Raw genomic sequence first — 17005 nt, 5'->3', positions numbered from 1 at the left:
ATCTCTCCTGGGCCAGAGACAATAGTTCTGCGTCCTCAAATCTATAGTGAGATTCAAAATCTCACCAATACTACATACACCCTCCACCTTGTCATACACCATCCAATTTCAGCCTGTTACATTGATGTGTAATCTCTGCTGGGTCAGAGACAATAGTTCTGCGTCCTCAAATCTCTAGTGAGATTCAAATTTTCACCAATCCTATAGACACCCTACACCTTGTCATACATCATCCAATTTCAGCCTGATACATTGAGGTGTAATCTCTCCTGGGCCAGAGACAATAGTTCTGCGTCCTCAAATCTATAGTGAGATTCAAAATCTCACCAATACTATAGACACTCTCCACCTTGTCATTCACCATCCAATTTCAGCCTGTTACATTGAGGTGTAATCTCTACTGGGCCTGAGACAAAAGTTCAGCGTCCTCAAATCTCTAGTGAGATTCAAATTCTCACCAATACTACATACACCCTCCACCTTGTCATACACCATCCAATTTCAGCCTGTTACATTGAGGAGTAATCTCTGCTGGGCCAGAGACAATAGTTCAGTGTCCTCAAATCTCTAGTGAGATTCAAATTCTCACCAATACTGCATACACCCTCCACCTTGTCATACACCATCCAATTTCAGCCTGTTACATTGAGGTGTTATCTCTCCTGGGCCAGAGACAATAGTCCTGCGTCCTCAAATCTATAGTGAGATTCAAAATCTCACCAATCCTATAGACACCCTTCACCTTGTCATACATCATCCAATTTCAGCCTGATACATTGAGGTGTAATCTCTCCTGGGCCAGAGACAATAGTTCAGCGTCCTCAAATCTCTAGCGAGATTCAAAATCTCACCAATCCTATAGACACCCTCCACCTTGTCATACAGCATCCAATTTCAGCCTGTTACATTGAGGTGTAATCTCTCCTGGGCCAGAGACAATAGTTCAGCATCCTCGAATCTATAGTGAAATTCAAATTCTCACCAATCCTATAGACATCCTACACCTTGTCATACACCATCCAATTTCAGCCTGTTACATTGAGGTGTAATCTCTCCTGGGCCTGAGACAATAATTCTGCATCCTCAAATCTATAGTGAGATTGAAAATCTCACCAATCCTATAGACACCCTCCACCTTGTCATTCACCATCCAATTTCAGCCTGTTACATTGAGGTGTAATCTCTACTGGGCCTGAGACAAAAGTTCAGCGTCCTCAAATCTCTAGTAAGATTCAAATTCTTGCCAATACTACATACACCCTCCACCTTGTCATACACCATCCAATTTCAGCCTATTACATTGAGATGTAATCTCTCCTGGGCCTGAGACAATAATTCTGAGTCATCAAATCTATAGTGAGATTCAAAATCTCACCAATCCTATAGACACCCTCCACCTTGTCATTCACCATCCAATTTCATCCTGTTACATTGAGGTGTAATCTCTACTGGGCCTGAGACAATAGTTCAGCGTCCTCAAATCTATAGTGAGATTCAAATTCTCACCAATCCTATAGACACCCTACACCTTGTCATACACCATCCAATTTCTGACTGTTACATTGAGGTGAAATCTCTACTGGGCCTGAGACAATAGTTCAGCGTCCTCAAATCTATAGTGAGATTCAAATTCTCACCAATCCTATAGACACCCTACACCTTGTCATACACCATCCAATTTCTGACTGTTACATTGAGGTGTAATCTCTACTGGGCCTGAGACAATAGTTTAGTGTCCTCAAATCTCTAGTGAGATTCAAATTCTCACCAATACTACATACACCCTCCACCTTGTCATACACCATCCAATTTCAGCCTGTTACATTGAGGTGTAGTCTCTACTGGGCCTGAGACAATAGTTCAGCGTCCTCAAATCTATAGTGAGATTCAAATTCTCACTAATCCTATAGACTCCCTACACCTTGTCATACACCATCCAATTTCAGCCTGTTACATTGAGGTGTAATCTTTACTGGGCCAGAGACAATAGTTCTGCGTCCTCAAATCTATAGTGAGATTCAAAATCTCACCAATCCTATAGACACCCTACACCTTGTCATTCACCATCCAATTTCAGACTGTTACATTGAGGTGTAATCTCTACTGGGCCTGAGACAAAAGTTCAGCGTCCTCAAATCTCTAGTGAGATTCAAATTCTCACCAATACTACATACACCCTCCACCTTGTCATACACCATCCAATTTCAGCCTGTTACATTGAGGTGTAGTCTCTACTGGGCCTGAGATAATAGTTCAGCGTCCTCAAATCTATAGTGAGATTCAAATTCTCACCAATCCTATAGACACTTTACACCTTGTCATACACCATCCAATTTCAGCCTGTTACATTGAGGTGTAATCTCTCCTGGGCCAGAGACAATAGTTCTGCGTCCTCAAATCTATAGTGAGATTCAAATTCTCACCAATCCTATAGACACCCTACACCTTGTCATACACCATCCAATTTCAGCCTGTTGCATTGAGGTGTAATCTCTACTGGGCCTGAGACAATAGTTCAGCGTCCTCAAATCTATAGTGAGATTCAAATTCACACCAATCCTATAGACACCCTACACCTTGTCATACACCATCCAATTTCAGCCTGTTACATTGAGGTGTAATCTCTACTGGGCCTGAGACAATAGTTCTGCGTCCTCAAATCTGTAGTGAGATTCAAAATCTCACCAATAGTATATACACCTTCTGCCTTGTTTTACAGTACCATATAGCTGGTGGTATTTTGGGTACATTTTCACAAAAATGAGCAAGTATGGTGGAAGATGCCATTGAAGTGGGCGGGAGTTGCCAGCTGGTCTCGATGGTGGTGGTGGTGGTGTTGCATCTGTTGGTAGTGGCAAAAGCACAATAGCACCTAAGGCAGGAGGTGTTGAGCCTGCGTCATCATCTGGCTCCACAATGCCTCTAAGGCTCTCTTTTCTGGGAGTAGGTAAACCACTTTTAAAGCCGGAGCTTCAGGATCAAGTTTTGGCTTACATTGCTGACACAGCCTCCAGCTCTCTCGCCTCCTCTTCTGAAGTTTCAAAAAATAAAAGCACTGAGTCGTCAGTGGAGGCTCCTGGTCAGGATCAACACCTTTGCTTGTGTCATTCACCTGCTACAAAAGACTGAATCTAGGCCATCAGCAACACCACAAACACCATCACCAACCCTCACTCAGTCCGCCATGTCCACCGCTAGTTCCACCATATGCAGCTCTCAAGTCCTGCTCACCCTACCAGAGACTCTGAGTAGGACAAGAAAGTACTCATCCTCTCATCCGCGTACACAGTGTTTGAACACCCACATTGCCAAACTAATCTCGTTAGAGATGATACCCTACCGATTGGTTGAAAGCAAAGCTTTCCGCGAGCTCATGGCCTACGCAGTACCACGCTATGACCTACCCAGTCGGCACTTCTTTTTGCGAAAAGCCATCCCAGCCTTCCACCTGCATATGAAAGACCGCTTTGTCCATGCACTCAAGCAATCAGTGAGTGGAAAGGTGCACCTCACAACAGATGCATGGTCCAGTAGGCATGGCCAGGGCCGTTACGTGTCCATCACTGCACACTGGGTTAATGTGGTGGATGAAGGGTCCACAGGGGACAGCGGCGATGGGACAGTGCTGCCTAGCCCACGGTATAGGAAACAGTTGGCTGTAGGCGTTCGACCCTCCTCCTCCTCCTCCAGAAGCGAAAGCTCATCCACAGAGCGCAGTCGCACGAGCACTCCATCCGCAGCTGCCAGTGTTGCATACGAGGTGTCCCAGTATCGAACAGCTAGTGGCTGTGTTGAAGATGATGTGTTTTGGCGACAACAGACACACCGCGGAGGTACTGGCCGACTACTTGCAGCGACAAACTGAGTCATGGCTGGGCAGTCTACATCTTGAGGCAGGCAAGGTAGTTAGTGATAACGGCTGGAATTCTGTGTCACCCATAGCCCTTTCAAAACTCAGACACATACCTTGCCTGGCTCACACCTTGAACCTGGTGGTCCAGTGCTTCCTCAATAATTATCCAGAGTTAACACCCCTGCTCCACAAGGTGCAAAGACTGTGCTCGCACATCCGCCGGTCGCCCGAACACTCCAGTCGTATGCAGAAGCTGCAGCGATTGCTCCACCTTCCCAACCACAGCTTAATTATCGACGTTGCAACAAGGTGGAACTCCACCCTGCACATGGTTCAGAGGCTGTTCAAACAGAGGTAGGCTGTAATTCATTTGTGGGAGGATACACGGGCAGGCAGTTTGCAGGCAGACATGCTGTTGCCTGGTGTGCAGTGGTTGAAGCTGAAAGACCTCTGTAAAGTCCTTCAGTGTTTTGAGGAATGCACACGGCTGGTAATCGCAGACGACGCCATCATAAGCATGAGCATCCCACTTATGCGTCTGCTCATGCAAACTTTGACGCACATTAAGGAGCAGGCGTCTGCAGCTGAGGAGGAAGAGGGGGAGGGAAGCCTTGATGACAGTCAGCCATTGTCTGCTCAGGGAAGTCTCGTGGATGAAGAAGAGGAAGAGGAGGAGGAGGATGATGGGGATGATTATTTTGGGGAGGAGGATGCTTCTCAGGGGGCAAGAAAAAATGTTGGCAAGGTCAGGTACAGGGTTTGTGCGTTACTGGAGGAATGTGGATTTGCCAGAAAGTGCTCCTCCACCCAGCTCTCGCAGTGCATCATTGACACCTGGAACATTGACCCACATGTATGATTTTGCCTTGAAGAACCTAAAAAGGGACCCCGCATTGCCAAAATGATGAACGATGATGACTACTGGTTGGTCAGCATCCTGGATCCATGCTATAAAAGCAAATTCCACAGGAGAACCTAAAGCTAATATTGGCTAACAAACAAGCAACTCTGGTAAACAGGTTGTTTGAGGCATTCCCAGCACACAGAGGCAGTGATGTTTTTCCAACGAGCCGTAGGGGGCAACATGGAAGAGGTGTTCGTGGTGCACACAGCCGAAGTGGCGTTGGACACAGGGGTTTCATGACCATGTTGTGGTCTGATTTTTCAAGTACCGCTCACATGACTGGTAATACTGCATCGATCGAAAGTGACAGGAGACAGCAGTTGTCAACTATGGTAACAAACTACTTCTCATCCCCTATCGATGTTCTCCCTCACAGGTCATTCCCCTTTGACTATTGCGCCAGTAAACTTGACACCTGGCCTGAATTGGCACAATATGCCTTACAGGAGCTCGCTTGCCCTGTTGCTAGTGTGTTATCTGAACGAGTCTTCAGTGCTGCTGTATCAATCCTGACAGAAAAAAGGACCCGTCTGTCGACCCAAAATGTTGATGATCTAACCTTCATTAAAATGAACCATGCATGGGTTTCAAAGGATTTTCTCCCACCCTCCCCTGCTGACATGTAGGTTGCCAGAAAAATGGCTTGCTTTTGTCCTCCTCTTCCGCGGACTTCTCTAATTACTCCATTTGCAGCTGCTGAATGTCCAACATCAACATATGCCAATTTTTCCACCTATTTAACTGGGCTGCCTCCCCCCACAAGGCCGGAGTCACCACCTGGCGCACGCACTCGTGTGGGTGCCATTGCCTTGGAGAGTTGGGTGGGCACACTCTTTGGCAACGGCACTGTCACAAGGTCCTTCATAGTAGAATCAAGTGTCTCTGGCGGTGGGGGTGCACACCCGCCATCAGACACACCGGCGTACTATGAGAGGCCCTGTGCCAGTACCGCCGCCCACGAGTGGGCCCCCCCTGCTTGCTCAGGGCACCAGCACTTGCAATACTTACCTCTCCCTGCTCCACTGTGTAGTCTGGCCTGTTAAATACTTCACTGGGACTGCCAATACAAATTTGGTGAAATGATAGATGATGATTAAAACGTAGCTATGCCCTGTCCAGTTGGGCTCTATATTCAGATGATCAATGGCTTCCATTTGTTATGGACGTCGACTCACAATGAGATGCAGTGGTGGTTTATCATCAGTTTTCACGGTTTTCCGACTCACAGACGTGTGACATTCCTGCCCACATTTTTAAATGTGTCCTCTCATGCCAATCCAAGAGAATCGCCTACGGCCTGTGGCTTGTCTCTTTTGCACTCCAAAGTTACCTGACGGATCATTATAGGCAGTGAGGACAATGTCTACATCTGTCCCTGTGATCACAATTTGATGGAGATGAGTAACGGTGATGGGATCCACGGTACTGCAATACAGCAAACCTTTCTTCACAAGAACTGTTTTCGCTGTCTCCACAGACAAAGTAATTGAGGGTCAGGATCGTCTCTGAGAATTCTACCGGGAGTTTTTACCGTGATTAGTAATTCCAAAATTTCTGCAATCACTCGACTTTCCGCCTGTACTTGAAACCATCTCGTTTCTTCTTGCGGAGAGTCCTTATTGTCTTACTGAGACAGAAATATACAGAGTATGAAGATTGAAAAATACCCCAACAGTGTATACTGGTGTACGCTTCGAATACATTACACTTTTTCTACTTTTTATATTCTTGTCTAATCCATACTGAGGCTGTGAGTGTCTTTGCTGGACTCCGGAAATATACACGCAGATTTTTAATGTTTAAACTATGCTATATATACCTGCTATCCAGTGATACTGTACCCTTTCTCAACTTTGTACAATCACGTCAAATCCATACTGGGCCTGAGGCCCTCTGAGTCTGCCTCCTGATATATAGACAAAGGTTTTTAATGTTTAAACTATGCTATATATACCTGTTATCCGGTGATACTGTACCCTTTCTCAACTTTCTACAATCTTGTCGAATCCATACTGGGCCTGAGAACGTCTGAGTCTGCCTCCTGAAATATCTACGGAGATTTAGAATGTTTAAACTATACTATATATATCTGCTATCTGATGATACTGTACACTTTTTATATTCTTGTCTAATCCATACTAAGCCTGTGAGCGTCTCTGTGTGACTGATGGTATATATAGGGAGATTGACAATCATCCTTTGACTGTATAGAGCTGTACGCTTCTGATACAGTACCATGCATCTGATGTTATTTTGGGTTCATTTTCTGCAACATTTTGAAGTTTGGTGGAAGAGGCCGCTGACGTGGGCGTGGGGGGGCCAGCTGATGCTGATGGTGGTGGTGCATCTGCTGGTAGTGGCAAAAGCACAATAGCAGCTAAGGCAGGAGGTGTTGAGCCTGCGTCATGGTCTGGCTCCGGAACGCCTGGAAGGCTACTTTTTCTGGGAATAGGTTAACCGCTTTTAAAGCTGAGCATCAGGAACTGGTTTTGGCTTACATTGCCAAAACAGACTCCAGCAAATATGCCCTCCTCTTCTGAAGTTTCAAAAAATGCAAGCACTGAATTGTCAAGTGCTGGCTCCTGGTCAGGAAGAATCCCTTTCCTTGTGTCCTTCACCCCCATCAAAAGTGAATGATGCAGCAGGCCTCACTTCACATTAGTCCATGTAGCTCTTTCCCACATACCATGCCTGGGTTATCAAGTCAAATCGTGAATTCCCCAGTCCAAGATGAATCTGACATGGAGTGTGGGTGGCCAGCCAGGGCAGTGGGGTTAATCGGTACCGGGCCGGTGTCTCAGAGGGATGTGTCACGGCGGTGGTGACTGGGTCCGTGTGCCTGGGCATCCATGCAAAGGGGTGAATAACGTTTATAGGTGAATGATACGTGATGCCACCTGTGGTTTCTGATCAGATTGACCAGCACTCCTGTGTCGCTTCTCTGGGACAGATGTTGTGGTGCAGCTAAGATGTAGAAGCCCTGCACAGGTAGGGCCGTAGTCACAGGGCAGATGAAAGAGTTGGTAGATGGTGTGCAGTGCAGTATGTAGCAGAGCCGTGCGCCAGGCACAGGAGAAAGATGACAGACACATTCGTGCAGTTCCTTTACCTGTACTTGGTAAGTGCCGTACAGAACCCAGAGTACAGATGGAGAAGGAGTTGGTCAGCCTGGAAGCAAATTAGGAATTCTCTCTCTGCTTATAGGTAGTGTGGCCTCCATTCTAGCGCTTATCTGAGGTACTCGCAGTACTGAGTTCACTGAAGTTGCCCCTGTTGACTCTCTTTTGAAACTTTCTCATATGGCAGGCAGCCATAGCCTTTTCCTTCTGGCTCACACAAGTCGCTGCTGGGGCATCCGAGCCTTAGTTGGGAACAGATCATTTACAGCTGCTACTTCCTCCGGTTTCTGCTGCAGGACCGTCAGTGTCCCTACAAACTCGGAGACCGGAATACAGACCATGCGCTCCAGCTAGGAGTGAGCCTTAACTCTGCTCATCCTCCAGCTCCCCTTCTCACATCCACACACTTCCCCTTGTCTTCACAGACTGCCCTAACCTCCCTCCTACCGACCACAGAGTGCAGCTCCTCAGCAGTCAGGTTCAGAGCTCTCCCTGCTGGCCTGGAGTGGGAACTGTGTTTTGTGTTGGTTTAACTGCTAGAGAGTTCCTTTGTTGCTCCCAAGCATGACATCACACTCCCTAGGAAGAAGGTAATGCCACTGTGGTGACTGTACTCCTGGGGGCGCCACAAGTGCACTGATGCCCAGCCACTGCTAGATGATTTTGCTGGTACATTGACCCAGACCAGTACATTCCCCTCGTACTCTACACAGCCAGAATCTGACCCTGATGAAACTCAGTTTCCCCTTCCCGCATACTATGCCACCTTACACGGTGACAAAGAGGAAGGTGCAGATGAAAGTGCCGGTTCCTTGAGCAGGTGGGGGAGCATACTCATGGGCGATGGCACTGGTACAGGGCCCCTCATAGTACACAAAAGTGTCTCTGCTGGTGGGAGGGCCCACCCGCCATCAGACACACCGCCACACACCGCCGTACTATGAGGGGCCCTGTGCCAGTGCCATCACCAACGAGTGGACCCCCCCTGCTTGCTCCAGATCACAGCACTTGCAAAGTTGAAATACTTACCTCTCCCTGCTCCACCGCCATGATGTCTTCCGCGTGTCCTGACAGTGATATTCTGATCAGAGAGCACAATGACATCACGTCTGTACGCCCTCTGTCTAAACAGCCAAGTGCAGTGAGATGGAAGATGGGGACGATGAGGAGTCCAGACTAGTACAGGGATTCCCTAGTGAGGATACTTATTTAATTGTTTTAAAGGTTGGGAGCAATTTTTGGGGAGCATGGTACTCTGGAGAATGATATATGGGGCCCACCATACACTGGAGCATTCCAAAGGTGGACATCAGACACTGGAGCAGTATTTACAGGGCCCATTATACACTGGAGCATTAGAAATAAGGCCCATTATATATGGAGCATTATTTGGGCCCATAAGACAGTGGAGCTTCATCCATGGGGACCAACATATACTGTAGCATTATGTGGAGCTCATCATATACTGTATCGAACATTATATGGGACCAATGATTCTGTATGGAGAAATATATGGGCCTCATTATTCTGTGTAGCACACGAAGCGGTGGCCATAATACTGTATGGAGTAATATACTGTCCGTTTTTGGAGCTATTGGAGAATTGAAAATGGATATCAGTCATGAGATTTAAGAAGTGAAGTATTTTTCATTGTACTATACCACTATTTCTCTGCCATTTCTGAGGATCATGAATTGTGGCATGTGTTAAAGGAGCCCATTGACACTCTTTGGCCCTGGGCTCACGAAAATCTGGAGCCAGCCCTACCCCCCCACAACTTTAGCCAAATAACCCCCAGTTTTCAATGCATAACTATTATTATAAAGTAAATTAAGGTTGACAAGCTTAAGTAATAAGAATTGATGTTTCTGGCATTAAAATGGGCACTGTAGGTGTGTTTCCTGTCCTCCACTCCCTGCTGACCTTGGTTCCACATTGACTTGCATTGGGTTTCGTGTTTCAGTCGGCCTTCGACTTTTCACGATAATCGGCCGATTTCGTTCATGAAACCCGACTCGACCCAAAAAAAGGCAAAGTCGCTCATCTCTACTCCTCAGTCCATGTGTATTCAGTCTCTGGTCACACAGCCTTGCTGCAGTTTATACTGAGCAGTGGCAGATCTCAGTAGCAAGAGGGGCACTGAGGAGCTGTCAATCAAGGTAGGTGCACAGAGAATGAGTTAATCCTTCATAAAGAATTATACAGTCAATCTGATCTTTAAGAATATAATAGATCCTTATAATGTCTAAAAGATCAGCTTAATGCATGCAGTTTATATTGTAACATTCACTTTAAGCCTGGACACATCACTATTTTTCCTTAGACGCAGTACTATATGGGAGAAAATCTTTATTGTAAGATTCATATAGAAAGTGCCCAAAGATTTCACACATAGGTGATCTCACTGAAGCACTAGATACTGTAGCACAGAGGGATTATGACTAAAAATAGATTTTGATACCACCAGGGGCTACACAATGAAGTTTCTTTGTAGAATGTGAAACCTTCAACAAGTTCTGGATTGTTAAGCCAATTCTGTAATCATAGAAGTGGAAAGGAAATGATCACTTCTAGGAGTAGTCAGAACAGTGTTAATTTATTATAAATCAGACATCATCAGACGTGGCAGGCTCCTCAGAAGATATTCAACATAGCTGAAGTTGTGAACGTAATTTAGATTTAAGTTAAAATTTAAGCATAAATTAATTAAAATGACAGTTAGGTACAAAGGGAAAACTGAAATCTACCTTTTTTTAAGAAGTATCTGTCATGAGAATCTTGCAAAGTTAGGTATTAATTATTAAAGAAATTCAGTTTTAAAACATGCATTTCATATAGTAGTTAGTGATGAGCGAGTATACTCATTGCTCGGGTTTTCCCCAGCATGCTCAGGTGGTCTCCAAGTATTTTGGCGTGCTCGAAGATTTAGTTTATGTCACAGCAGCTGCATGATTTGTAGCTGCTAGACAGGCTGAATACACTTTCCCCCCAGAACGAAGCTCACGCAAAACGCGCGTCGGGGATCTACAACGCCAGTCAGGTCATATGCTTCATCTATTTCTCATGGCTCTGGTTGGGTGTGTAGGGAATGGGAGCAGCGCTATGCAAACACTTTATGGTTTTACTTCTAATCACTGAGCATTCAATTAGTTAACCTATGCATGGTGCGCTCTCTGTCTATACTTATTTGCATATCATCTTTATGATTATATCTGCAGCCCTGTTAGCCTCTTTATTTTACTCCTGCAATTTTGATGAATTTAATAGCCAGTTGGACATCAGACTGGCCCTGCAATCCAGTGCATTACTTACTTCTGTGATGAGGGTTCATGTTCTGCAGACCAATCTTTTTTCTCTCCAGCCTGGACTATGATATGCATTGACTTATGTATTTGATGCAAGTGTGTATATATATTTTTTTGATACACTCTCAGCAACTTTTTTAAGTACTAATACACTAATCTTTGTTTAGCATCATATCGCATATGTCACCTGTGGTGTTATATTTGGTATACCTCTCTTTTTTAAATTTGTCTATGTGTATTTTTGTATTGGATTTAATAAAGCTATGATATTTTTATATGGCTACAAGCTTCCATGACGTCTTTTATGAGTTGAATACATGTGGGAGTTGCCTGTTTGTTAGGCAAAATACTCAGAGGACATCCGAGCATGCTTTGGGAAACCCGAGTAACGAGTGTACTCGCTTGCTCAACACTAAAAGTAGTATGTCATGGAGTTAGATATTCACTCCATTTTGTGCTTTTCTGTTCTCAAGTAAATATATTTCACCAACATTTCCAAAACTAGTTATATATGCAAACTTTAAGGGGATTAACATTTTTTTGTCTGTTTCAGCAACTGTATAATTCCTCAAATTGGGAATAATAAAACATCCTCCTTTCAGTTTATATAGTGCCTTGAAAAAGTATTCATACTGCCACAAACTTTTCCATATTTTTTCACGTTACACCCAAAAACTTAAATGTGTTTCATTGGGATTTTATGTGATACACACAAAGTATCAAGTATTTGTGATGTGTAAAGGAAATGATTCATGATTGTCTAAGTATTTTAAATATATTGATATGAAAATTGTGATGTGTATTTGTACAAAGCCCCCATGAGTGAAATCTTTGTAGGACCCCCTTTTGCTGCATTTACAGCTGCAAGAGGTTGAAATGTTTGCCCATTCTTCTTTGCGAACTAGCGCTAGCTCAGTGAGATTGGAAGGAGAGCATCCGTGAACAAGAATTTTCAAGTCTTGTCATATACTCTCAATGGGATTTTGGTCTGGACTGTGGCTGGGCCATTCAAACACATGGTTATGTTTTGATCTAAATAATTTCAATGTAACTCTGGCAGTATGTTTACGGTTGTTGTCCTGCTGGATGGTGAACCTACACCCCAGTTTCAAGTCTTTTGCACCTTCTAGAAGGTTTTCCTTCAGGATGGCTCTGTATATAGATCCATCCATTTTCCCATCAATCTTGACCAGCTTCCCTGTCCCAGTAAAGAAAAACATCCCCACAGCATGATGCTGCTACCACCATGTTTGACAATGGGGATGATGTTTTCAGGGTGGTTTTCCAAACACATTTTGCCTCTAGCCCTAAAAGTTTTACCTTGATCTCATCTAATTAGAGCACCTTCTTCTTCATGCTAGCTTTGTTCCCTACAGTACATGGCTTTTTGTGAAGTCCTAGCAGGACTTCTTATCTCCTTTATCAGTATTATGTATTTTGATGTTGATGCTTAGTTTGTTATTTACATTCTTTAATACACTTTGCTATAATTGATCTTGGACAGTATTGCCCCATGTTTTCTGTGGATAAAATATTATTGTCCTTAGTCAGGAGGTCCATCAGTACCAGACTGATGGCTTCTTTAATGATTGTCGAGAAAGAACATTAGGGTGCTGACTTAATAGAGACATGTCTGCATGCACTGATGCAAGCATGAACAATACTGCCAGTTCTACCCTACTGACTGCTACTTCCTTTGCATGGCAGCTGCTAGAATAGGGTAGGAGAAGTTGCTGCAATGATCATATATACAGTCCCTACTGAGATACTATACAAATTGCATTTCGGCAGGCTTGCAAAAGTTGTTGATTTCAGAGTATAACTACTATTCTACATCAGAGAGGAAGAGGACTAGAACTCTAGTGCCACCTACTGGAAGTAGCAATCCTAAAAGTCAATGGTGACCCTTTAACGAGCCTTGTTACATGACTTAGGATAAAAGCCAAACCAGAATCTCAATTTAAAGCATTGTGGCTTTAAGTCTCCTCACCTCGACATGCTTAGCATGTCATTCTCCGCAAGGAGAAATGATACTTCTTGGATACTATTCTACAAACATTAAGGGCAAACAGCAAGGCTTCTGTCATCCCTAGATTAGATTATTAATGTAATAACCAGTAAATCAATAATAGCAGTAACATTTTTTCTTTGTGATAGTTACACAGTCAGTAGTACTATTAGAATCCTTTGGAAAGTGATGGAACATGCTTTTAAATGATGCTGTTCACACTAGACACAAGTAGTGAACACAAATGATAAAATCATTCCTCATGTCTAAATTGTACAGTGCACCATATCAAATTCAGTCACCAGCATTGAAAAGAAGACATCACTACCGCAGAGCAGATTTCCAAATGGTCAATATCCAGTAACAGCAAAAGACTGTGTGATGTCAAACGATCAGGGACAATGAGTGGAGGTATACATATCTATGGTTGCTGCACCTAATATGGTTATGTCAGGGTTATAATGGACATTTTTATTTTTGGAAAAGTCACTAAGAGCTACCTGCCACTGATATGTGCTGGCTCAGAGTGGTCATGGACCTATCGTGAAGGTGATACTACAACTTCCATTGATGTCATGTCGACTGAGCAACATCTTCTCTTCTGCTCTGTTCTTTTGAGGCGGCCCTCTGTTGATGTCATGCTGATTGACATCCGGCTCCCCACTGTCTGACTTCAGGGAACCAGCTGTCAATCAGCATGAGATTGGCATTGATGCCAATTGACATAGATGATCAGAAGAAGAAGAGCTACTCTGCTGATGTGAGGTGAAGTTAAGCAGGGGAATCGCAGGTTGAAACAGCAGATATCATCAAAGACAGAAGATGCAGGTATTTAGCAACCAACTGCCTATTAGTTCTTAGCTTCATAGGCAAAAATAATAAAAGTCCTGGATAACCCCTATAAGTGATGCAAATGAGAGAACATTGAAGACACTCATATGTATCTACTTTGAGCAATAAGGATTGTTCTTGACAGTAGCAGCCGTTAACTGAAGAGACATGACAGGAAAAAGCCAGATACAAGAGATATTTGTTCTCCTATACTGTTTAATATTATTAGTGTACAGTCATGGCCTAAAGTTTTGAGAATGACACAAATATTAATTTTTACAAAGTCTACTGCTTCATTTTTTCTAATGGCAATTTGCATATACTCCAGAATGTTATAAAGAGTGATCAGCTTAACAGCAATTACTTACAAAGTCAATATTTGCCTAGAAAATGAACTTTATCCCCCAAAACACATTTCAACATCATTGCAGCCCTGCCTTAAAAGGACCAGCTAACATCGTTTCATTGATTGCTCCATTAACACAGGTGTGGGTGTTGATGAGGACAGGGCTGGAGATCAATCTGTCATGATTAAGTAAGAATGACACCACTGGACACTTTAAAAGGAGGCTGGTGCTTGGCATCATTGTTTCTCTTCTGTTAACCATGGTTATCTCTAAAGAAACACGTGCAGTCATCATTGCACTGCACAAAAATGGCCTAACAGGGAAAAGTATCGCAGCTAGAAAGATTGCACGTCAGTCAACAATCTATCGCATCATCAAGAACTTCGAGGAGAGAGGTTCCCTTGTTGCCAAAAAAGGCTCCAGGGCGCCCAAGAAAGACCATCAAGCGCCAGGACCATCTCATAAAAGTGTTTCAGCTGCGGGATCAGCCACCAGCAGTGCAGAGCTTGCTCAGGAATGGCAGCAGGCAGGTGTGAGTGCATCTGCACGCACTGTGAGGCAGAGACTCTTGGAGCAAGGCCTGGTCTCAAGGAGGGCAGCAAAGAAGCCACTTCTCTCCAGGAAAAACATCATGGACAGACTGATATTCTGCAAGAGGTACAGGGAGTGGACTGCTGAGGACTGGGGTAAAGTCATTTTCTCTGATGAATCCCCTTTTCGATTGTTTGGGACATCTGGAAAATGGCTTATTCGGAGAAGACCAGGTGAGCGCTACCACCAGTCTTGTCTCATGCCAACTGTCAAGCATCCTGAAACCATTCATGTGTGGGGTTGCTTCTCAGCCAAGGGAATGGGCTCTCTCTCAGTCTTGCCTAAAAACACAGCCATAAATAAAGAATGGTACCAGAATGTCCTCCAAGAGCAACTTCTCCCAACCGTCCAAGAGCAGTTTGGCGATCAACAATGCCTTTTTCAACATGATGGAGCACCTTGCCATAAAGCAAAGGTGATAACTAAAAGGCTCAGGGAACAAAACATAGAGATTTTGGGACCATGGCCTGGAAACTCCCTAGATCTTAATCCCATTGAGAACTTGTGGTCAATCATCAAGAGACGGGTGGACAAACAAAAACCTTCAAATTCAGACAAAATAAAAGCATTGATTTTGCAAGAATGGACTGCTATCAGTCAGGATTTGATCCAGAAGTTGATTGAGAGCATGCCAGGGAGAATTGCTGAGGTCCTGAAGAAGAAGGGTCAACACTGCAAATATTGACTTGCTGCATTAACTCATTCTAACTGTCAATATAACCTTTAGTTACTCATAACATGATTGCAATTATATTTCTGTATGTGATAAAAACATCTGACAAACACACATAAAAACCAGAGGGCAGCAGATCATGTGAAAATATAATATTTGTGTAATTCTCTAAACTTTTGGCCATGACTGTATATATTGTATTAGTGTGCAAGAAAAGCTAAATATATTTTTCCAGAGACTGGAAAGAAAATTAAATTGATTTCTTTTTTTCATATATCTCATGTGAATAAATATTAAAGATTTTGCCATATTATCTAGAATTAACATATATATTTATGTATTCGAGCAAGCTAACTTCAACAGTCAATGTTTTATCTTGTTTTTTTCTTTTTTTCCTTTTTTCTTTTGCTCTTTTTTTGCGTTCTTCAAATTTGACAAATATTGTATTGTTCACAGATATCCTTGATAAAGGCGCTAAGCCAAAACACTGGATTTTTCTGTTTGAATACCTTCATGATCGGTGAATCCATTTAATATCGGCCACAAAACACACCATCTATAAAGAAGACCTTCGATTCATTACCTGATGTGAACATTTAACTCCAGGTCTCCCAAGGGGACTTGACATCCTCATGACGATATGGTTTATCTTACCACCATTGGGATCCTAGGTGCCTAAACAATATAAAGTTTTAAGAACCTCCCACTAAAGAATAATGACATTACTTTACATCTCCTTCAACTACAGTCAAAGACTGATTTAGTAGAAACAATTTTTCACATTTTCTGTTGTCTAAATCTGGGTGTGTTTTATGGTCCAAAAATTACTGTAATCCACATAATAGAGGTAAAAATGATTTGGTTTTAAAAGCAGACACAGTTATCTGTAAAAGTAAGAAAATATAAAATATGTGGAAATAAAATTGTCTTACAAGAGAGAACAGAGTGTATAATCCTAAAAATAGTATAACACTGCACAAATGATAATTCATATGTTATGAAGAAGGGTTTGGGAGAAGAACCATAAAGGATTTTATGTGACCTGCAAATTTCAGGACAATCTACTGGCATCATATCAAAGAATCTGCTCCTTCTGGAGTTAGGAGTTCAGAAGGAGATTTCACTCAATGCTTGATAACCAGGGCATACATAGAAATCACTATCCCCCATTTAAAAAGGTTCTATTCCCTCTGCCCCACCAAAAAAAATGTAATATTTGAGGTTTCACAGAAGACCATAACTCACAACTTTGCAGGCCTTACAGAGTCATTTTCCTGTTATAGAAGCCCCTAGATTCTCCTTTAATTGCCCCCATAAAGTATTATATCAACCATAGTGCTCCTCTGCAATGTGGCATGATACCCCCTTAGTTAA

The 17005-nt window shown here is 43.3% G+C and overlaps 1 long non-coding RNA gene across 1 annotated transcript in view; it reads left to right on the top strand.

Annotated features, from left to right (window-relative positions):
* LOC141088625 (uncharacterized) overlaps positions 1 to 16549 on the top strand; it is a 91211-nt gene extending 74662 nt beyond the window's left edge. The window contains exon 3 of the long non-coding RNA XR_012231998.1: positions 16088 to 16549. This is a non-coding gene — a long non-coding RNA (uncharacterized lncRNA). The remainder of the gene's footprint in view (positions 1 to 16087) is intronic.
* The last annotated feature ends 456 nt before the right edge of the window (positions 16550 to 17005 follow it).

Source organism: Dendrobates tinctorius, unplaced genomic scaffold (genome assembly GCF_039654945.1).
Source record: "Dendrobates tinctorius isolate UK_male_01 unplaced genomic scaffold, ASM3965494v1 ptg000039l, whole genome shotgun sequence".
Taxonomy (NCBI): Eukaryota; Metazoa; Chordata; class Amphibia; order Anura; family Dendrobatidae; genus Dendrobates; species Dendrobates tinctorius.
The sequence above is the reverse complement of the archived record's forward strand: the minus strand, read 5'-3'. Positions and strand labels throughout refer to the sequence as shown.